Here is a 25,023-nt window from a genome sequence, read left to right on the forward strand (position 1 = left end):
GGTGGCTCAGTGGGTTAAGCCGCTGCCTTCGGCTCAGGTCATGATCCCAGGTCCTGGGTTCAAGCCCCACATCGGTCTTTCTGCTCAGCGGGGAGCCTGCTTCCTCCTCTCTCTCTGCCTGCCTCTCTGCCTACTTGTGATTTCTCTCTGTCAAATAAATAAATAAAATCTTTAAAAAAAAAAATCATTAAGATACTGGGGTGCCTGGGTGGCTTAGTCGTTAAGCGTCTGCCTTCGGCTCAGGTCATGATCCTAGGGTCCTGGGATCAAGCCCCACATCGGGCTCCCTGCTCAGCAGGAAGCCTGCTTCTCCCTCTTCCTCTCCCACTCCCCTTGCTTGTATTCCTTCTCTCCCTGTCTCTGTCAAATAAATAAGTAAATAAAATCTTTTTTAAAAAATCTTTAAGATACTGAAAATGTTCTGCCTTATGTTCCACTAAGTTTATCATGTGATCACCACTTGTCATCATGATTTCAAGAGATTTCTTTAAATAATGTGCTAATATGTGTACAGTAGTTGCCTAATAAATATAATCTCCTTTTCATAAACTAGATTGGATTATATGACTTCGTATAATTTTGGTTGTGTTAAAGGTGTAACATTAATGCAATAATTTTGGAGAAATTTAAATTCTACTTTTTTTTTTTTTACTTTTTAAAAGTTAAATTCAATTAGCCAACATATAGTACATCATTAGTTTCAGATGTAGAGTTCAATAATTCATCAGTTGTTTATAACACCTAGTGCTCATCACATCATGTGCCCTCCTTAATGCCTGCCACCACTGCCTTCCCTCCAGCAACCACCAGTTTGTTTCCCAGAGTTAAGAGTCTCTCATGATTTGTCTCCCTCTCTGATTTCTTTCCATTCCATTTTCCCTGCTGTCCTCTATGATCCTCTGAGCTATTTCTTATATTCCACAAGAGTCCAGTGCTAGATGGCTCCCCAGGGGAATTCTACCAAACATTTAAAGAAGAACTAATACCTATTTTTCTGAAGCTGTTAAAAAAAAAAAAAAAGAAAGAAATGGTAGGAAAACTTCCAAACTTGTTTTATGAGGCCAGTATCACCTTGATCCCAAAACCAGACAAAGACCTCACCAAAAAGGAGAATTACAGACCAATATCCCTGATGAATATGGATGCTAAAAGTCTCACCAAGATAATAGCTAATAGGATCCAATAGCACATTAAAAGGATGATTCACGGGGTGCCTGGGTGGCTCAGTGGTTAAAGCCTCTGCCTTCGGCTCAGGTCATGGTCTCAGGGTCCTGGGATCGAGTCCCACATCGGGCTCTCTGCTCAGCAGGGGGCCTGCCTCCTCCTCCTGTCTCTCTCTCTGCCTGCCTCTCTGCCTACTTGTGATCTGTCAAATAAATTAAAAAAAAAAAAAAAAGGATGATTCACCACCAAGTGGGACTCATTCCTGCGATGCAAGGGTGGTTCAACTTTTGCAAATAAATCAATGTGATACATTACATCAATAAAAGAAAGGACAAGAACCATATGATCCTCCTAACTGATGCAGAAATTCTACTATTAAGAAGCACTTAACAAAAGGTTTCACTCTTTCCACTCGTAGTGTTTGTTTTCATAGCATTTTATCTTTAAACTAGCTCATATTCATCAGTGATTAACATAGCAGCAAATTGTGTTACTTTAACTATTTCAAGCTTGGGATTATGAATATACTCAGCCTTTTTAAAAAATAAGAAAATAGCTTCCCCAAGGAAGTTTCTGTTCCATGTCCTTTATTGTCTCTTCAAGCACCCATCTTTCTCTTGTGGTCCTTTGTACTGAGAAATACTGATAAAGATTGTCCACATGAGCTGCCTTAAATTCCTTACTAATTATCCCATAATTCTGGACACTGGATTCCTCCCGCTCTACTTTACTGACACCGGGCTCCTTTATTTGTTAGGACAGAGGTTTAGCTACTATTAATCAAACTGTTCCTTTTCTGTTGAGTTGTGTGAGTTCTTTATATATATTGGATATTAACACATTATCAGATACATGATTTGCAAACATTTTCTCCCATTCTGTAGGTTGCCTTCTCATTTTGTTGTTGGTTTCCTTTGCTGTGTAGAAGCCTTTTAGTTTGATGTAGTCCCACTTGTTTATTTTTGCTTTTGTTGCCTTGGCATTGGTGCCAAATCAAAAAAAAAAAAAAATCGTTGTAAAGATCAATGTCAAGGAGCTTAGTCTCTATGTTTTTTTCTAGGAGTTTTATGGTTTCCCATCTTACATTCAAGTCCTTAATCCATTTTGAGTTGACTTTTGTGTATGGTGTACATAATGTTCATTTTTAGATGCATGATTTGCAAGTATTTTTCCCAACCTGTGGTTTGTCTTTTCATTTTTAAATGGTGTCTTTTGAAGAGAAAAAGATTTTAGTTTTGGCAAAGGCCAATATACCTTTCTTTTTTTTTAAAGATTTACTTATTTAATTTTTTTATTAAAGATTTTTTCTTAATTTATTTAACAAACAGACATTACAAGTAGGCAGAGAGGCAGAGAAAGAGGAAGAGAAGCAGGCTTCCCGCTGAGTGGATAGACCAATGCAGGGCTCGATGTGGGGCTCGATCCCAGGACGCTGGGATCATGACCTGAGCTGAAGGCAGATGCTTTAACCCACTGAACCACCCAGGCGCCCCTACTTATTTATTTTAGAGAGAGGGTGAGAGCATAAGCAGGAGGGGCAGAAGGAGAGAGAAAATCTCAAGCAGACTGTGCTGAGCACAGAGCCCAATGCAAGGCTTGATCTCAAGATCTCAAGATCATGACATGAGTCATGTTGGAGGCTTAACCAACTATTCGGCCCAGGTGCTCCCAATATACCATTTTTAAAATGAATTATGTTGTTGATGTCATATCTAAAAAAATCTCTGTCTAACCCATAGTCACAAATATTTTGCCAATGTTTTCTTCTATAAATTTTATAGTTTTAGGTCTTACCCTTATATCTATTGATCCATTTTGAGTTAACTTTTGTGTATGGTATGAGATAAGGGTCTATATTTGCTTATTTGTTTCAATGGATATACAATTATTCTAGCTCCAGGTTTTAGAAAAGAATAGTCTTCGGTGAGCCTGGGTGGCTCAGTCAGCTGAATGTCTGACTCTTGGTTTTGGCTCAGGTTGTCATCTCGGGGTCATAGGATTGAGCCCTATGTTGGGCTCTGGGTTCAGTGTGGAGTCTGAGATTCTCACCCTCTCTCTCTTTCCCCACTCATGTACTACTCTCTCTCTCTCTCTCAAACAAAAATAAATAAATACATAAATAAAATCTTTTAAAAAGAATATTCTTCTCCTACTGAATTATTTTAGAATCTTTGTCAAAAATTGATAGACTGTAAATGTGTGCATTTATTTCTGGACTTGCTGCTTTTTTACATTGATTTTAATGTCTGTCTTTATGCCAATACTACACTATGTTAATTTCTGAAATTTTGCAGTAAGTTTTGAGATTGTCAGTATAAACCCTCCAGTTTTTTCAACATTTGTTCAGCTTTTAATTTTTTTAATTACAAAAATTGTTTTATTAACATATAATGTATTATTTGTTTCACGGGTACAGATCATAAATTTTAGGATCAATTTGTCCATTTCTATGTCAACAATGTTTTATAGTTTTTAGTGTATAGGTCTTGCTCTTTTAATGACTTTATTCTTAAGAATTTATTCTTTTGTATGCTATGGTGAATGGAAATGTTTTCTTAATTTCATTATTGGATTGTTGTCCTGATCCTGCATCTTATGACCTCACTTCTCAATTCTAGTATTTTGTTTTGCTTTGTTTTGTTTTTACTAGATTCCCTAGAGTTCTTGCAGGGTGGGAGGGAGGAAGACTCAAGGTTCTCCCTGGTAGGGAAGTCCCTCCCTATTCCAATGTCCGCATAAGAGCTGTAGTTTTATCTTTTTGATATGTTGAGGTCCAGCTTCAAAATACCGTTTGGATACAAATAACCTATCTTACTGTCATTGTGCGGATGAGGAAACTGATCTCAGAATCACTGAGTAATTTGATATACGGTTTAAAATTAAATGAAATACTCCAAAGGCAAAATAAGGTATGATATGGACATACAAAAGAAGTCAGTGAATCAGTAAAATTGCAGCTAGTCTTGTTCCCAATGAAACATTTTATTCTCTCATTATAAATATTAATTCACGGTGGATACAACTCTTTGGCTTTAGGTAAATTTCATAGAAAAAATATGTAGATTTGTCATTTTTCTTATCTCAAATTGAAGCTGCATTTGAAAAGGTTAAAAGGATGCATAATTACACCGTTATTAAATGTCATATGGACTGATATTGTGCAGGTTAGGCCAAGTGGCTCTGTAACTCGAGTGTTAATTATTTGCAAACCTGCATATGGGAGGCCCCTAAGGATATTATTACTGAAGTATTGGCCTTCTCCTGACTTCACTGATGTTAGTGTCAGCAAAGCCAGTGAATCTGTCATGTCTTTCCTGTTTATTCATAGAGGTTGTAGTGGTATTTTAGCAATATTCTTGCTTTTCATGGATAATTGTTTCTACTTTTGAATTTATACTCATGTAACATTTTAATAATCTTTTTCATATGCAGAGCTCACTTAAAATGTATAATAGCCAACTTGTTATTAACTCTTTTTGACAGTGAGAAGTTAGTGAGAACTGAATATTAACAAGCAGAGAAAGAAAGCCGCCAGGACTTTCAATTATTAATAGAAGTAGGAGTTATACCCAGAGACTTTTTGACACAAGATACCAGGTAGTGAACAGTCTTATTTTAAAATAGCATGACAGAAATACTCTGAAAAGCCCAAGTAAAATAACGATAACAAGAAAAGAGAATAATATATATATTTAAAAATATTTGAAAATGTCTGCACTTAACTTGGTAGAAAAGCTAATCATAATCATTACACAGTAATTAGAAGCCATTGAGTTTTTGTCATTTACTTAACTATGCTTATATTTTGTAAACATGAAGTGTCTTCAGTTGGGTAAGAACAGAACAGAATAACTATTTATTAAAGTATAAGATAAATGTTGCTGTGTTTAAATCTACCTTTTTGTTGTTGTTATGATATCAGGAAGGTATCAGGGAGCAGTTGAAAATGAGAAATTGGGTCATTGCTATACAAGGAGATACTAGAAATTTTAATACAACATTTTAATACAGTTAGAAACAGCTTTATGATTGGAGATTTGTGTGTGATAATACATACAACTATAAACCTCTGTTATATTTTAAAATGGAAAACCCAACTCCAAGATCCAGAGATGTTTTTATAAACATATTGCTCATACAGAGAATTGTGAATTACAAATGTAACACATGAGGAATATACACATAACTAACATATTCTATTTTTTTATAGCTAATATATTTTAAATTGACTTCAAAAAATAATTTTACCAGTTATTTTAGAACTTAGAAGCATTTTGGTGGACCAGAGATCATTTAAAACCTGTTAAGATCATGGGCACTGATGCCTCCTTTTTCTATTGATCAACTTCCCTACAGCACAACAGAGTATACAAGATGCTTCACTTGACTCTAAAGCTGTCTATGTTCAAAATTTATTTTATGCCATTGCTGCTCTTCTCATTAATAAGCATTTTTAAAGTGTCTATTGTATCTATTGTTCTTAGAACACTGAAAAAATTAAATTAAATTAAATTAAAAAATAAATAAAGTATCTATTGTCTTACAGTGCCTGCCATGGGAGAAGGTCACTGCCAAGCATTACACATTCATACTAGGGCCACCTCTAGTATGACCTCAGGGAGGTCAGATGTCTGGGACTAGGGCTCAAATCCTGGCTCTGCTGCTTAACTCAATCTGCCCTAAACTTAGTTTCATTAGTTTCACAACACCAACTTTATGGGATTGTTATGAGAGTTAACGTGGCTGTATATAAACAAAGACCTGGCTCCTAATAGACACTAAATTAATGATAGATGTGTAGTAACAATGTCTTGTTCATCACTATCTCAGGGTCAGGGGATAAAGTTTCTGGTGGGAAAAGTGAAAAAAATGATGAAAACCATCTTCTGGGGGCACCTGGGTGGCTCAGTGGGTTAAGCCTCTGCCTTCGGCTCAGGTCATGATCTCAGGGTCCTGGGATCGAGTCCTACATCGGGCTCCCTGCTTGACGGGGGACCTGCTTCCCCCTCTCTCTCTGCTGCCTCTCTGCCTACTTGTGATCTCTCTCTGTCAAATAAATAAATAAAATCTTTAAAAAAAAACCAACTATCTTCTGTTCTATTCCTTGCTTGCCCTATGTCTTCTGTATTTCTCCACTGTGGTAAATAGTAGTAAGCAGTGAAGGAGGTTCTACTGTGTTGAGGAGAGCAGCAGCCCAGCTCCAGACCTACCTCAGTCTGGTCCAGGATTTCAGTAAAAAGAATAAAGCAATGCAGTGAGTTTACTGTGCAGGCCAGCACACTACAGTTGTCAAGCAGACAAAGCTGGAGTCAGGGTGCACCTGCGTGGCTTAGTTGGTTAAGGGACTGACTCTTGGCTTCAACTTGGGTCATGATCTCAGGGTTGTGAGATCAAGCCCCATGTGGGGCTCTACTCAGCAGGGAGTCTGCTTCTCTCCCTCTTCCTCTCCCTCTTCCTTTGCCCTGCCCCCATGCTCATGCTCTCTTTCTCTAAAATAAATAAATAAATAAATATTTTTTTAAGAAACGTGGAGTCAGAACCTTTACTTAGGAGTACAGATGATGTACTGGACTGTAGACTCTTTTGTGTTATATCTCTTAAGGAGTCTGAAAAAAGCCATCTCTGGCAAGAGGGGCTACAAGTCAAAAACCCTTAAATTAGACAGCTCTTGTACATTAGTAAAGGTAATTTTTAAAAAAAATTCCAAAACCATGTGTGGGTGGGCAATGGGGATGTAGGCTGACTCATACATTGCTGGTGATACTGTAAGAGTAGACTTTCGGGACAGTAAATTGAATGAGATTTAGGGGGAAAAGAATCATTAAACTAATCATATTGGTCAAGACTTCCTTATTTAAGAAAATACATTCTTCCATAACTTTGGAGGACTAGAGTTGCTAACATTATTGAAGATTGAGTTGTTGACCATCCAATATTTTGTGCTACATCTCAAGATGTGCAAGAAAGAGTTAGCTATCTTTTCCTTTCCAGCTTGGACATTGACTGAACAGACTTGGATCATTTCTTCCCACCAACAAACTAGTCACTGCCCAGCCATTGCTCTCCTCTTCATACATTCTCCAAAGGAAAGAGGATGAATGTACCAGACAACAGAGGATAGGAAAATATCCTAGATAAAGTGACTGTCACCACATCTGATACTCTAATCATGCCCATTGCCGTGATATTATTATTTCTGAAAATACATTCCAAGAAGCAAATTGAAATGGTGATGGGGGAAGGTTTGTGCAATTACTGTGCCAAAATATCATAGCTGTGTACATTTTAACAGGAAAAGAAAAACAAAACAATACCAAACCTGGCAATGGCCCAAATTCTCAGAGGCTGAGGAATGATAAAAGTACTTCATCATATTATAATAATAAGCCATCTTATCCAATTCAATTTATTAAAGATTGAGAATGTATGTACTTTAACAGCTAGTGGGAATATAAGGATGTATGATAAGGCACGGTCCCTTCTGGCCCTTAAGTGGTCACTGTGTGGTGTTGGTGATAAAGGTAATGGGCGTTTTTGGACACTTACAGTTACAAAAAATAATACAGAGAACCTGTGTACCCTTTACCCAATTTTTTCCCTAATAGCAACATCTTGCATTACTAATAATATCAAAACTGGGATATTGACATTAATAAAGTGAAAATCAGAACATTTCTATCACCATGTCCCCCCTCTATAGCCACATCTACTTCCCTTCTTTGTCTCCCCACCAAGAACCAAATACTAATTAGTTCTCTATTTCTAAAACTCATTTCAAGAATATAATATAAATAGAATCATTCGGTAGGTAACCTTTGGGGGTTATCTTATTTTTATTATTAAGTTTTAAAATTTTAATTCCAGTATAGTTAACATACAATGTTTCAGGTATACAATATAGTGATTCAACAATTCTACACATTACTCATAACTGTACTCTTAATCCCCTTTATCTATTTCACCTGTTCCCCTATCCACCCACACTACCCCACCTCTGGTAACTCTCAAGTTTGTTCTCTATAGTTAAGAGTCTGCTTCTTGGTTTGTCTCTCTCTCTCTCTCTTTTTTTCCTTTGTTCATTTGTTTTCTTTTTTAAATTCAACATTTGAGTGAAATCATATAACATTTGTCTTTCTCTGATTTATTTTGCTTAACACTATACTCTTCAGTTCCACCCATGTTGTTACAGATGGCAAGTTTTCATTCTTCTTTTATGGCCAAATAATATTTCATTGTATGTATACACCACATCTTCTTTATCCGTTCACCTATCGGATGCATATTTGGGCTGCTTCCATAACTTGTCTATTGTAAAAATGCTGCAATAAACACAGGGATGCATGTATCCCTTTGAATAGTGTTTTTTTTTTTTTTGTAAATAGTAGCAGAATTACTGGATCATAGTGCAGTTTTATTAACTTTTTGAGGAACCTCCATACTGTTTTCCACTGTGGCAGCACAGTTTGTGTTCCCACCGATGGTGCAAGAGGTTCCTCTCTCTCTACATTCTTGCCTACACTTGTTCTAGTGGGGATTAGCTTTTTTTTTTCACTCAGAATAATTCTCCAGAAATTCATTCAGGCTGTTGTGTGTATCAGTTTGCTGGTTCCTTTCATTGCTGAGCAGCATTCCTTGATATGGATTTATTGTATTTGTTTAATCATTCACTCACCGAAGTACATTTATGTTGTTTCCAGTTTTTGGCTATTACAAAAAAGTTCCTATAAATATTCACTTGCAGGTATTGATATAAATGTAATTCTTCATTTTTCTGGGATAAAGGCCCAGGAGTGCAATTGCTTGGTGATATGGTATTTGCATGTTCAGTTTTATTAAACATGGCCAAATTGCTTTTTAGAGAAGTGATGCTGTGTTACCATCCTACTGGAAACATGAGTGATCCAGTTTACTCACATTGCCAACATTTGGTATTATCACTGTTTTATTTTAGCCATTCTGATAGATACGTAGTGATATCTTACTTTAATTTGCATTTCTCTAATGGTTAATGAGGTAAACATCCTTTCATACGCTTTTCCACCATCTATCTATCTTCTTCAGTGAAATGTCTCTTTGTGGTTTCTTCCCATTTTCTAATTGGATTGTTTTTAATTTTTGACATTTGAGAGTTCCTTACGTATTCTAGATGGTGCATTGTTAGATATGTGGCTGGCAAAAATTTTTTCACATTCATTGCTTGTTATGTTACCTTCATAACGTGTTCTTGGAGCTTTAATTTTGATGAAGCTCAGTTTATCAGTTTTCCATTATGGATTATGCTTTGGTGACAAGTTTAAGAACTCTTGGTCTGATCCTAGATGCTGAAGATTTTTTTCCTTTTCTTCCCCCCTAAAAAGTATTATAGCTTTATATTTACAAAGTGCAGGTCAAAGTCTGGTTTTTTTAAAAATTATGTGTGTCCATTTTCTCCATCACTGTTTATTTAAAGGCGAACTTTCCTACATTGAATTGCCTCTGCACATTTGCCAAAACTATGGTATATTTGTGTGGGAATTGCAGAGGGGGGATGTCTCTTCTGTTCCATTAATTAGTGGGTCTATTCCTCAATAATACCAATCTGATTGTTTTAGCTATTCTAGTTTGTCTTCCATAGAAATTTTAGAAGAATCTTGTCTATATCTACAAAAATTCTTGCTGAGCTTTTGATGGGAATTGTGTAAAATCAGAATATTAATTTGGGAAGTATTGACTATGTTCTTTCTTCCAATCCATAAACATGGTATGACTCTCCACTTACTGAGATGCTTGATTTTTTTTTATTCAAGAACAATAACATACAATGTTACATTAATTTCAGGTATACAATATAACTATTCAACAATTCTATTCATTACTCATTGCTCATCATGATAAGATTACTCTTACTCCCCTTCACCTATCTCACCCATCCGCCCACCTACCTGGCAACTGCAAATCTATTCTCTACGTTTAAGAGTCTGTGTTTCTCGTTTGTCTCTTTTTCTTTTGTTCGTTTGTTTTGCTTCTTAAATTTTACACATGAGTGAAATCATATAATATTTATCTTTCTCTGTCTTATTCCACTTAGCCTTAGATCACCTCGATCCATCCATGTTGTTGCAAATGACAAGATTTCATTCTCTTTTATGGTTGTATAACAGTTCACTGTCTATATATACATCTTTTTTTTGTAACTAAATTTTTTTATTTGTATCATGATTTGTTCCCCCAAAGATTTTTTGTATTTGATTTTAGTTGACACATTATAATACATTAGTTTCAGATGTACAGTTTAGTGATTTGACAAGTTAATACAAGTTATACTATGTTCATCACAAGTTTAACTACCATCTGTCCTGTTACATTACTATTGTAATATCATTTACTGTATTTTTTCTGTTGTGACTTTTACTCCCATGACTTGTTCATTCCATAAATTAGAAGTCTATACTCCCCTTCCCCTATTTGGCCCAAGCCCTCCACTTCTCTCCCCTCTGGCAACCATCAGTATATTCTGTTTTTATAGTTCTGATTCTGCTTTATAATAGATATGGGAGTTTGGTATATGACAAAGCAGGGCACTAGTGGGAAAAAGCCAGATTCTTCAAATAAGTCATGATCATACAACTTATACCCAAATAAATTCTTCCCAAGGCAAAATATGATATCAAAAATGACTCCATAGTTACTAAAAGAAAACATAGATTACTACATATAATCTTACAGTAGGGTTAAAAGATGTAAAACCAGCATTACATTAAGGAAAATAATAAGTAAATTTGACTACATAAAAATCAGTAACATTGTCAATGAAAACTATATATATTAAAGTTAAAAACAACATACTGGCAAGAACATCTGAATATTAATTATGAAGTGTCACTTAAAAATCCACAACAAATATTTACAACTCAGTTGGAAAAGATAAACACCACAATAGAAATGTGGGAAATGATATGAGAAGTCATTTCATGTATAAAACATGCTGAGAATAAAAACAAATGCTCATCCAGTGCGTACTTTAAAAGTTGCAAGTAAAAGAAAAAAACGGTATACTACTTTTTACCTATAAGTAGTATATCTTTACTTAAAGTTTAACAAAGACCAAAACATTTGTTTAATATTACTCACCGGCATGATGTAGAGGTACAGATGCTGTCAAAACCTGAGGATGCAAATTTAAATTAGTTGTAACCACTATAGCAAAATTTAGCTGCATAAATAATTTGTCAGATTTATGGAGGTATAAATTACATGTAGTAACATATATTCTTTTTTTAAAAGATTTTATTTATTTATTTGAGAGACAGAGATCACAAGTAGGCAGAGAGGCAGGTGGGGGCAGGTGCGGGAAGCAGGGTCCCTGCTGAGCAAAGAGCCTGATGTGGGGCTTGATCCCAGAACCTGAGCCCAAGGCAGAGGCTTCACCCACTGAGCCACCCAGGTGCCACAGAAAATATATTCTTTTAAAGTGCATAATTTGATGAGTTTGACAAACACATACAGTTATATAACAATCACTAAAATAAAAAATTTATCTATGAATTATATTTTGTTCATTAATCTTTCTAGTCATATAATATTCACAAGTGTTGATAACATTCACAATCTTGCCTTAAGAAGTAACTGTGCATCTAGCTATCCTCTATCTCCATCTTATCATAAGAAAGATAACAAGTAATTGCTTGACTTAGTATTTCAATAAACCCAATACAACTACATTATTTAATACCTATTACTGAGTGTTATATTTAAATTAAATCAAAATAATAACAAATTTAAAAGCAAAATATAATAATATACTAGGAAAATTTAAATGTCTTAGCATCAGTGAACAAACTTAGAGTACTATATTTAGTTATCCTATTTAAGACTTTCAACATAATAAAATCTTTTTGTAGTTTTATGTTCTCCTCCAAGGAATGACTGGTAATTATGTTTAGTGCAGCAAACAGTGAGTTTCTGATTGCACTGCAGCTCTAGTTCATTAGTACTAAGCTAGAATGAGCTTGCACATTTTGAATTAGATTGCAGAAGGGTGCAAGCAGTCAATAAACTTTGGCACCATTTCCAGATTGGCATGTGAAAACCCGAAAGACGCCCTTTGTTCATAGTCATTTTTTCAAATGCTGGAGAATTAATAATGCTTCTGTTCAAAATGAATGCGTTAAAATTAGAGGACTGAAGAAAAATCTTTTTAAATAAGAGGGTCAGTAAACATGAATCACCATTTGTATATAGATCTAGCAGACTGTAAGAGTAGACTGAGTTTTCCAAGGCCTCCCCAGCCTGGATATAAATGGGGGTCATGGTCACACAACAGCCTCAAGTCCTCATCTTTTTTGTGTCATAGTATTTTAGACGAATTCTGGGTATAAAACATATAACTCGATTGTGTTTTGAAATCCTGTTTGACAATCTTGACCAGTTTAATCCCCCTCATTTATCATGACCACTCATATATTGGGATTCATTCCATATATATATATATATATATATATATATATATATATTAAATATTTTATTGTTTCCTACTTTCTAGGCTTTTTATTTGTTCCTCCTCATCTTTGCTTGCTTATGTATGTATGTACGTATGTATGTATGTATTCATTCATTAGATTGAGTTTTCTTTTTCTTTTTCTTTTTTTTCCAGTGTAAAAAGGTGTTTTTATTAATGCATGGGGACAGGAACTGTGGGCAGAAAAAGTTTGGGTTGAGTTTTCTTTACTCACTTTTTCCCCCTTTACTGATTTGGGAGTTACTTGACTGAAAATCTAAAATTGGTCAATACCTCTTTCTTCTTAAAAATATAAGGACTCTAATTACAACATGCCTTTACTACCCACCCTCTTCCATATTAATTTGGATTGTTTTTCAGCTTCATTTTATTTTTTTCCAGTTCCATAATGGTGATTCTTTATTTTCTTTTTTATATCATCAACTAGTAATTTTTAAAAAGATTTTATTGATTTATTTGACAGAGAGAGAGAGAGAGAGAGATCACAAGTAGGCAGAGAGGTAGGCAGAGAAAGAGGGGGAAGCAGGCTCCCCGCTGAACAGAGAGCTCGATGCAAGGTTCAATCCCAGGACTCTGAGATCATGACCTGAGCCAAAGGCAGCGGCTTAACCCACTGAGCCACCCAGGTGCCTCTCAACTAATAATCTGATTTATCCACATTGTTTTGGTCATATTATTCTTACAGTCCACATCTCACATGGGTTAAATCGCCTAAAGTATATATTTTTATCTTTCTTCAGGGGTCTGACTGCAATAAATTTATCCTTTGCTTGTTTAGAAGGGATTTCATTTTTCCTTACTCTTAAGATAATTCACTGGGCATAGATTTATAGACCTGTAGTCATTTTCCTTTAATATTTTGAAATTATTATTTTATCATCTTATGACAACATAACTCTATAGTCAGTCAGTTGAAATTTTTTTGCATTATAAATACAGTCTTTTCTTCTTTGGTGTCCTAAGATTTTCTTTCTCTTTTTGGTATTTTGTACTTTGGTGATGATGTGTTTACTTCTGCATTTCATTTGATTTATCCAGTAGCGGACTTGGTGTATATTCAGTCTGAAGATTCATGTCCTTTCTTTAATTCTAGAAAATGTGCACCATTTTCTCTTCAAATATTGATGCTTCTCTATTTTTTCCTTGTAGAATTGTTTTGAGATATATGTTAGACCTGCTAATTATACCCTTTATATCTTATAACCTCTCTTTTGTGTTTTCCATATCTCTAATGTGCATTCTGTGTAATATTCAGTGATCTATCTTCCAGGTCACTGATTCTCTTTTTTACTATTTAAAGATTTCCTGAGTTTCAAATTTCACTGCCTATAATGACAATGACTATATTCATTTATTAAAAATATGCTTGGTTCTTTTTAAATTTTGCCTCTTTTTTCTCACAGTGATTTATTTATCATTGTGATTGCTATTACTTCCTTCATCTCTGATCATTTAACAGATTTATTTTGTAGACTGTTTGAGAATATTCTGTTACCTCAAGTTCTTAGCTTGTCAGTTCTCCAGTTTGTTATGTCTTGTGACTCTTCCTCACACTACATCACCTCATTTTGTTTATAAATTTTTATTTCTAGCTTAACAGTAATGGGGATTTGCTTTATATGTGTGAATCAATGCATCCTGGGGGTGTAGAAGATCCCCATGGAGCAATTTTGTAGGTTTTTTTCCCTGCTGTGTGCCCTCAAATTTTTTCAATAGTCATGGATAATATTTAAATTAATGATTCAGATCATGGGATAATATAAATTCAGATACTATATGCCACATGCAGTACTGGTGGAATGGTCTTATGGTTAATTTTCTTAGAGGAGAACCCCACCCCCATGTCTCTGACCTTCCTCAAATCAGGCAGATGACCAGCTACTTTTTATTTTCCAAAAACTTTTTGGGTGAAGTTCATTTAGTCTCATTTTCATAGAAATAGCCTCCTTGGGGAGACCTTAGCTTTATTCAAGGGCTCAGTTCCAGTTCCTTATTTAGGCTCAAGGTTATATCCCAAAGTAAGACAAATCTCTATAAAGACATTAAAACTCCCATCCCTAGCTTTTAGACCTGATCAGGACTTCCCCTTCTGGTGATGGTGGATAGGTAGTTTAGACAAATCCTCCTATTGAAAAAAACTAAAAAAGGTTAGAATAGAACAACTATATTCTTAGAAGCATCAAAAAATGTAAATGATATGAAGGAAATAAATACTGGAGCTAAATCCGGAGTAGAGAACAACAATTCAGGGGTTTGCTTTTGCCCAGGGAGCATTTGCTGACTCAGAACAAGTAGCTGAGAGGATACACAGTTGTATAGCCCAAATTGGTCTTCAAGGAAATAATTGATGCCCCAGCTGCTAAGAATGTTGTCAGGAAAGAGCCTTCAACTCTTGCCTTTTTCAGGGATTGTCTCAGCTGTAGGAAGCCACCTGACCAAGATCATGCCATTCCTAGAATGGCCCACATCCAATAATTGATTGATATGGAGGTATAAAAGTTTGGCCATTTATTCCTACTTAGGACAACATTAATGGGCCATTTCAACTCACCTCTTATTGGGTCTGTATCTTAGCCTGACCTTTCCTTCTACCCAATTTCTGCTTCCTTCACCTCTTTTTCACAGTGGTTGATCTCAACAACACTCTCAAATAAACACCTTAAACATTAAACTCCATTTAACTTTGCAGAATTCTCAAAAACATTTTTTGTTGCAGGTTGGGTTTTCTGTGAAGCAGAGCTTTTCATAGCTTTCAAAAGTTAGTATGGAAGACTTAGATTCCAGGGCTTACCTAATAATCATCTGTGGCCCAGAAAATCTCAAGTCCTAGGACTGGAATATAGTAATTTGAGATGTCTGGAGCATTCATTCAAACACTTGACAGCAGCAACACAATCCACCTTGGAGAACTACAAATCAATAAGGAAAAACAACAATAACCCAGTAGAAAAATGGACAAAGACTTGGATAGCTTCTCAACTCAGTAATTTTCAGGAAAATGCATACTGGGGCACCTGGGTGGCTCAGTGGGTTAAAGCCTCTGCCTTCGGCTCAGGTCATGATTCCAGGGTTCTGGGATCGAGCCCCACATTGGGCTCTCTGCTCAGCGGGGAGCCCGCTTCCTCCTCTCTCTCTGCTTGCCTCTCTGCCTACTTGTGATCTCTCTCTGTCAAATAAATAAATAAAATCTTTAAAAAAATGCATACTAAAACTATATTAGATGCCACTGATCACTCACTAGAATGGCTGAAATTTAAGACTGATATAACCAAGAGTTGTCAAGTATGTAGAGGAACAGAAACAGTCATGTACTTCTAAGTGGAATATAATTGGTACAACCACTTCAGAAAATAGTTTGCTCCTATTCACTAAATTTTAAGATATGCATACCTCATGATCCAAAAATTTTACTGCTACAATGTTCATATTCTACAGAATTGCATGTGTGTATGAAGAGATACATGCAAGGGTGTTCTTTGCAGCCAATGAACTGCTACACATAGTATTATTATTTATAGTAGCAAAAAACTGGAAAATATTCATGAATAAAAAATGTAGAAATTATGTCCCTTAGTTATAGAATGTAAAATGCTTTTATTACACAATGAAATAATAGTAATGAAAAGAAACAAACTATAAATACAATCCAGATGCAAAAACATGGATAAGCTAACATAATGTTAAAAAAAGGAAGCCAGAAACAAAATAATACACTTTATATGATTCAATGTATATGAAGTACAAAACCAGGTAAAAGCAAATTATACTACTTGGCCATGCATGTTTTATGTCCTCAAGTATAAAGAAAAACAAGGACATGATTACCATAATTCAGTCAGAAGATTACACATACACACACACACATACACACACACACAAATGTAGAATTAATGAATGAATTCAGCAAAGTGTCAGGATACAAAGTCAACACACAACAAAAATCAGTTGCATTTCTAATATGCTAACTGAACAATTAAAAAAAGGAATTAAGAATAAATGACAATTGTTGGTGAGGATGTGGAGAAAAATGAACTCGTGTGCACTGTTGGTGCAAATGCAAACTGGTATAGCCACTGTGGAAAACAGTATAGAGGGTCCTCAAAAAATTAAAAACAGAGTTATCATATAATCTAGCAATTCCACCAGTAGGTATTTACCCAAAGAATATAAACACACTAATTTTATTTATTTATTATTTATTTAATTAGTTTTTTAAAGATTTTATTTATTTATTTGACAGAGAGATATCACAAGTAGACAGAGAGGCAGGTAGAGAGAGGGAGGGAAGCAGACTCCCTGCTGAGCAGAGAGCCTGATGTGGGACTCGATCCCAGGACCCTGAGATCACGAACCGAGCTGAAGGCAGCGGCTTAACCCACTGAGCCACCCAGGCGCCCTATTTATTTTTTTAAAGTAGCCTCCACACTCAGTGTGAAGCTCAACATGGGGTTTGAATTTGAGACCCTGAGATCAAGAACTGAGCTGAGATGAAGTCAGACACAACCAACTGAGCTACCCAGTCACCCCCAAAAACACTAATTTTAAAAGATATATGCATTCTTATGTTTAATGTAGCATTATTTATGATAGCTAAATTATGGGAGCAACCCAAGTGTCTATCCATAGATGAATGATAAGGAAGATGTAGTACACACACACACACACACACACACACACAAACACACACACACACACACACACACACACACTGGAATATTACTTACTATAAAAAAGAATAAAATCTTGCCATTTGCAACAACATGGATGGATCTAGAGGGTATGATGCTAAGTGGAATAAGTCAAAGAAAGACAAATACCACAAGATTTCACTCATACATGGAATTTAAGAAACAAAACAAATGAACAAAGAAAAAAAAAAGGAGACAAACAAAAAGCAAACTCTTAAATATAGAGAACAAACTGATGATTACCAGAAGGGAGGTGGCAGCGGGATGAAGAAAATAGTGGGGATTAAGGAAATTAAGAGTACACTTGTCATGATCGGCACTGAGTAATGTATAGAATTTTTGAATCACTATATTTTACACGTGATACTAATATAATAAAAATAAATTTTAAAAATAGAATTACCATATGATCCAGTAATTCCATACCTGGACATATACCCAAAATAATTAAAAACAAGATTTTGAAGAGTTTTCTGTACACCCAAGTTCATAACAGCATTATTCACAATAGTCAAAAGGTGGAAGCAACACAAGTGTTCATCAACGAACGAATGGATAGCAAAATATGGTATACAATGCAACACTATTTAACTTTTAAAAAGAATGCAATTCTGACACATGGTACAACACAGATGAACCTTGAGGACATTATGCTAAGTGAAATAAGCTAGTTACAAAAAAATAAATACTACATGATTCTACCTATATGAGGTACTCAGAGTAGTCAAAAGAAAGAGACATAAAAGGGAATTGTAGTTGCCAAGGGAAGGGAGATTATGGAGTTAGTGTTTAATGGGTATAGTTTCAATTTTGCAAGATGAAAAGAGTTCTGGAGATAAATAGTGGTGATGGTTACACAATAATAATAATATACTTAATATCACCAAACTTTACACTGAAAGCTAAGATGATAAGTTTTATGTTATGTGTATTTTACCACATTAAAAAATTGAAAATAATCCACAAGTCATGGTTTATGGGTTATTTTGTACTCACAATTCTATGGATCTGTATATCTGTTCTTATTCCAGTAGCACATTGTTGTGATTATGTAACTTTGTAGTAAGTTTTGAAATCAGAAAGTGTGAGTCCTCCAACTTCGTTCTTCTTTTTCAAGATTGTTTTGTCTATTTAGAGCCCTTACATTTCCATATGAATTTGAAGATTGGCTTTTGCAATTCTGCAATTAAAAAAAAAAACGTCATTGGAGTTTTGCTAGGGATTGCATTGAATCTGGAGACCACCTTAGGCAGTGTTGCCATCTTAACAATATTATGTCTTTCAATCCATAAACAAAGGGTATCTTTCCAATTATATAGTATCACTGTTCTCCAGAAAGACAACAAATAGGTTAGGAGAGAGAGTGAGAGGAAGGAGAGGAAAGAGAGAAAGAGAGAGAGGTAGATTTACTATAAGGAATTGGTTCATGCAGTTATGGAGGCTGAAAGTTCAAGATCTGTAGCTGGCAAGATGGAGAAGGAAGGAGGGCAGTTGGCAGGAAGTTGGCAAGGAAGCTAGTGGTATTGTTCCACTTTGAGTCTGGACGACAGAACCAGGAGAGCCAATGGTATAAATTCCAGTCGGAGTTCAAGTCTGAGGGAAGGAGAATATCAGTGTACTAGTTCCGAGACAGGCAGAGAAGAAGCTTTCTTTCTTACTCAGCCTTTTCTTTTACTCAGGATTTCAAGGGATAGGATGAAGCTCACTCACATTGGGGATGGCAATTTGCTTTACCTGATCTACCTATCAAAGGTTAATCTTGTCTAGAAATATCCTCAAAGACACAACAGAAATAATGTTCAGCCAAAAAATCTAGACACCATGGCCCAGTCAAGATGACAAATAAAATTAACCATCACAACTGGTTCTTACCTGCAGCCAAAGTTGAGAACCATTGCTCTAGATACTAGAAAGAATGAATTCTACAGCCTGGAACTGTCCCCAAAGAGTTAACAGTCGTCTTAATTGTTAGGTGCTCCTCATAATAAGTAGGAATACAAGTAAAGAGAATGGCTAAATAGGTTGGCTAAGGATGCAGAAATTGGAGGAAATGATATCCTAACAAAAGTTTGTTATATGTACATCTAGAAACATTCATTTTTCTCATATCTCCATACAAGAGAAGCAGATTCTAAACATGTCAACAGGGATTTTGATCTCTTTTAAGCAATGAACTACTAATGCAGGTTTGTTGCACTGAACAAGAAAAATGACTTTAATTTTCCAGCATAATTTGAAAACTTGCCATTCAATTACTAAATATTTTAAAACTTTTCAGTATGTTCCCTCTTGTGTTCTTATAAACCTTTTATGAGTTGGGAAAAATTAGTGTCACATTCATGAATAAGTAAGCACAAAGGCTGCATTGGTGCAAATTCAATGATCACCACTATTTCGTTTTGTCATTTGGCAGCAAGAATAGACTTAACATCTAAACATAATCAGCACTGCATTTGTGATGTTTTATTCTACAGCTCCAAATTCTAAATACAGAAGTTGAATCTGTTTATCCTCTGGTAGCATATTTAGGCACAAAAGGCAAACTTTTGAATGTGCATCCTATTGCCTATTGGCCAAGCATGGACCCTTTCTCCATTTAGCAAAGCAGCTTTGTCAACAGCAACTGGTAAAAAGTGCATGAAAAAATGAGAAAGGCCAATGATGCATTCTTGATCAAAAGCTGATTCTGACTTCTTTCTGGTTATAATCAAGCTAAACTCAGAGCTAACCACCTCTGGGGGGACAGAAAACCACCTTAGAACAGATGTAAACCACCTGAGTTCGGAACTCTATTTTCATATTCTGTGTGATGTAGCGAACTTTGAGGATGTTATCAAGAAGTTCTCTTTTTATTCATTTATACAAAAGGAAATGGTAATGTGTATCTCGTAGGGTTGTCATAAATATTAAATGACATAACCTATTTAAAAACAATAGTGCAGATTTAGAGATATACTCTGTAGGCACTTGTTCCCTCCATCCCTCTCTTACGGTTTTCTACCACCTTTCCTCCCCCAGGTAGAAAGTACATGGACTTCACTTATTGTCTGTCGAAACCTATACTGTGGATTAACACCATGTAATAATCTGAGGCCGAACTTGATCTAAAAGGGATGGAAGAAAATAATCCTTGCAAGATCCCAATATTTGGTAGAAATGAAGCTGAGGGGGAGTACAGTGAGCCCAGAGAAATTGGACACTCTAGAGAATCACAGAATTGTGAGCTCACTAATTGTGGCTGTTGTTCGAATTGGTTTGCTGGTGTGTTATATCAGCCCTAGAGGTACTGAAAGAGAAAGAAAGAGATTTCCTTGATAAATAATTGAAGCTAATTTTCAAATACTTAAGAGACTGTATGACCCAATCAATTAATTCCTATCTATCCTAACTGCCCACCCTCTGCAGCTGGGTGAACTCATTCTCATGAACTACATGAGGATATTCAAATTTGACTATTAGAACTGCTTCATGTAAAATTCTACTGCTATCAAATTTCCCGATTTTATTTTTTTTATTTTAATTCAATTAATTAACATATGTTATTGGTCTCACGGGTACAGGTTTGTGATTCATCAGTCTTATATTATACTTAGTGCTCATATAGTGCCCTCCTTAATGTCTATCACCCAGTTACACCATCCCTCCTTCCCCTCCCCTCCAGCAACCCTCAGTTTGTTTCCCATGATTAAGAGTCTCTTATGGTTTGTCTCTCTCTCTGGTTTCATCTTGTTTTACTTTTTCCTGTTTTCCCCTGTGATTTTAGCTTATGCTTTGCTCATTGTACTTGATATTATCTCCTTTAAAAAATCAGAAAAACAAAAATCTGCACAACAGTTCAAATTTAAGATACAACCTCACTAACTCCCAAAAATTCCACGAAAATTATAGTAGAGGGGTACGATGACAGTAAAAGTGTATGCCTTTTCCTCATCAAAACCCCTTCCTTACTCTCCAAAGACAATTACTATATTGACTTTTAAAAATCATGGTAGAATAGAATCATCACAAAATTTACCATCTTTGCTAATTTTAAGTGTACATTTCAGTGTTATTAAGCACATTCATATTGTGTAAACCAAACTCCAGAATTTTCATCTTGTAAAACTTAAACTCTATACCCATTAAACATTAGCTCCTCTATTCCCTCCCCCTTATCCTTGGCAACCATCTTTCTACTTTTCTCTCTGTATGATTTTGACTACTGTATGAACCTCATATAAGTAGAATCATATAGTATTTGTATCTTCGTAACTACCTTATTTCACTTAGCATAATGTTCTCAAGGTTCATCCTTGTGGTAGCATGTGTCAGTTTCATTCCTTTTTAAGGGCAAATAATATTCCATTCTATGTACACATCATATTTTGCTTATCCATTCATCCATTGTCAGACAGTTGGGTTGCTTCCACCTTTTGTTTTTATACAGTAATTAAATTTGCAAATTACGGTGATAAAGAAAAAATTTTTATTTTTTAATTTAATTTTTTTCACTGTTCCAAAATTCATTGTTTATGTACCACACCCAGTGCTCTATGTAATACATGCCCTCCTTAATACACACCACCAGGCTTACCCAACCCTCACCCTTCCCTCCAAAACCCTCAGTTTGTTTGACTACAGTAAATAATGCTGCTATGAACTTGGGTGTACAGATCTCTCTTAAAACCTTGCTTTTAGGGGCGCCTGGGTGGCTCAGTGGTTAGGCCTCTGCCTTTAGCTCGGGTCATGATCCCAGGGTCCTGGGATTGAGCCCCATATCGGGCTCTCTGCTCAGTGGAGAGCCTGCTTCCTCCTCTGTCTCTGCCTGCCTCTCTGCCTACTTGTGATCTCTGTCTGTCAAATAAATAAATAAAATATTTTAAAAAACCCTTGCTTTTAATTATTTTGGTTATACGTCTAGATGTAGAATTGCTGGATCCTGTGGTAATTCTATTATATTTTTAAGGAAGCATCAAACTGTTTTCCACTGTGGCTGTACCATTTTATCTTTCCTCTAACAATGTGCAAGAATTCCAACTTCTCCACATCCTTCCCAACACTTGTTATTTTCTGTTTATTTGATAGCAGTTTTCCTAAAAGGTGGTATTTCATCATTGTGGTTTGGGGCTCAATTTACCTAATGATTAGTGATGTTGAACATCTTTTCATGTACTTGTTGGCCATTTTTTAATCTTCTTTTGCCTCTTTCTGAATTAGATTGTTTGCTTTTTTTAGTTGCTGAGTTATATATATAAATACCAAATAAATTTATATTTAAATATAAATACCAAGAATGCATGTATTCTTGGTATTTACTCTTTATCAGATACATGATTTTCAGATATTTTCCTCCAGTTGCCTTTTTACTATGTTCATAGTGTTTTTTGAGGAACAAAATTTTAAAAGTTTTGAGGTAGTTCTATTTGTCTGTATTTTCTTTTGCTGCCTGTGCCTCTGAGGCCATTTACTGATTTTTAACATATGTGCCAGAACCATTTAATGGCAAAAGAAGTCACTTTAACAAATGATATTGGGACAACTTGATGTTACATGCAAAAGAATGAAGTTGTACCCCTACTTTGCACCATACACAAAAATTGACTCAAAAATGGATCAACGATCTAAATATAGGAGCTGAAGCCAGAAAGTCTTGGAAGAAAACATAGTAGTAAATCTTTATAACCTTGGATTTGGCAGTGGATTCTTAGATATTACAGCAAAAGCACAAGCAGCAAAAGAAAAAAAAATGGATAAAGTAGATGTCATCAAAATTTAAAATTTCGTACACCAAAGGACATAATCAAAAAGTGAAAAGATAATGTACAGGATTAGGAAGACTATTTGTAAATTATATATCTGATAAGTGACTAATATCTATGATATGTTACAACTTTTACAACTCAACAACAAAAAAGACCCACAACCCAATTTTCAAAATTGGTAAAAGACTGGGGCCCTTGGTGGCACAGGTGGATAAGCATCCAACTCTTGGTTTTGGCTTGGGTTGTGTTCTCAGGGTTGTGAGATGGAGCCCAGTGTCAGTGGAGTCTGCTTGAGATTCTCTTTTTCTCCCTCTGACCATCCTGCTTGTGTTCTCTTTTTCTCTAAAATAAATAAATCTTTTTTTTTTAATGATAAAGAACTTGTATAGACATCTCTTCAAAGAAGGTATGCAAATAGTCAAGGAGCATATGAAAAGATGCTCACTATCCTTAATCATTAATGAAATTAAAATCAAAACTACATGAGGTACCACTTCATACCCACTAGGATGGCAACAAAAACAATGACAAACAATAACAACAACAAAATAAGAACAACAAAATATAACAAACCCTGGTGAGAATGTGAAGAAATTGAAAATCTTGCACATTGCTGGTAGTAAAGTAAAATGGTGTAGTCACTGTGGAAAATAGTTAATGGATTCCTGAAAAATGTTAAAAATAAAATTACCATGACCCCATAATTCTATTCCTAGGTGTATATCCAAAAGAACTGAAAACATATACTCCAAGTACATGTACACACATGTTCACAGCAGCACTATTCACGGGAGACAAAAGGTGGAAATAACCCATCAATGGATGAATGGATAAACAAATTATGGTACGTACACATATGGAATATTATTTAGCAACAAAAAGGAATGAAGCACTGACACGTGCTACAACATGGATGAAACTCAAAAATATTATAGCAGGGGTGCTGGGTTGGCTCAGTTGGTAGAACATGCAACTATTGATCTTAGGGTTGTCAGTTCTAGCCCCATGTTGGGTCTATGTAGAGGTTACTTAAATAAATAAATAAATAAATAAGTCTTTTAAAAATTACAGTAAATTAAAGAAGTCAGATACAAAAGGTCACATATTATATAATTCTATACATGTGAGCGATCCAAAATAGATAAATCCATAAAGATAGAATATAATTTGTTGATTCCTGGGAGCTGGTGGGGAGGGGAGAATAGGGAGAAACTGCTTATTTGGCAAGGGGATTTTTACCTTGGAGTGATGAAATGTTTTGTAATTAGATGAAGGTGGTGATTGCACAACATGGTGAATATACTATATGCCATTGAAATGTCACTTTTAAATGTGGCATGTTTTATATGATTTTTATATGATTTTATACGATTTTTTAAAAAATCAATTTTTAAAACAAATGTTTAAAAGAAGAATATTATATTTACAGACTTACCAGGAAAGCTGGAGAAGTAGACTTGGAATTTGACTGCAAAAGAAAAAAAAAAAAAAAAGGAGGCCAGGCAGTCAGAATTACATGACATTCACACCATAGAATTAGCCTGGAGGGCAAGTGCTGCTCTGAGATTGAGGCTATGTGCCACAGTTTGCTTAGAATTTTCCTTTACTACATTATGGATGGTGCCATGGGCAATGTTATCCCTTAAAGAAGAATGTTGTGCTATTGTCAAAATATGAATTCTTCTTTGGTCCTCCATCCTTGCTTCAGTATCTCGGAGTCCTAATGGGGCACATCTGACTAGCTGAGTCTCAATTCAAGTGCCCACATTCTTGCTCAAGGGTGTTGGGAAAAGTATTTGACTTTTTCTGCTCATATAGGAAGAGGCAGGTCTTACCTGATTCACCAAACACAATATTCCTTACCCAAAAAAAAAAAAAAAAAGGCTCACATGTTTAGTAGCCTTTTTCCTCCAACTGGTAAATGTCTACTGCA

At 35.4% G+C, this 25,023-nt stretch overlaps 1 long non-coding RNA gene across 1 annotated transcript in view; it reads right to left on the reverse strand.

The window, feature by feature from the left end:
• The window catches only part of LOC125103654 (uncharacterized), a 42,111-nt gene extending 23,590 nt beyond the window's left edge, over positions 1–18,521 (reverse strand). Inside the window, exons 1-3 of the long non-coding RNA XR_007128460.1 lie at positions 18,346–18,521; positions 15,453–15,570; positions 11,275–11,308 (exon numbers count right to left, since the gene is read on the reverse strand). This is a non-coding gene — a long non-coding RNA (uncharacterized LOC125103654). The remainder of the gene's footprint in view (positions 1–11,274; positions 11,309–15,452; positions 15,571–18,345) is intronic.
• Between the last annotated feature and the right edge of the window lie 6,502 nt (positions 18,522–25,023).

The sequence above is a fragment of the Lutra lutra genome, chromosome 7 (genome assembly GCF_902655055.1).
Source record: "Lutra lutra chromosome 7, mLutLut1.2, whole genome shotgun sequence".
Taxonomy (NCBI): domain Eukaryota; kingdom Metazoa; phylum Chordata; class Mammalia; order Carnivora; family Mustelidae; genus Lutra; species Lutra lutra.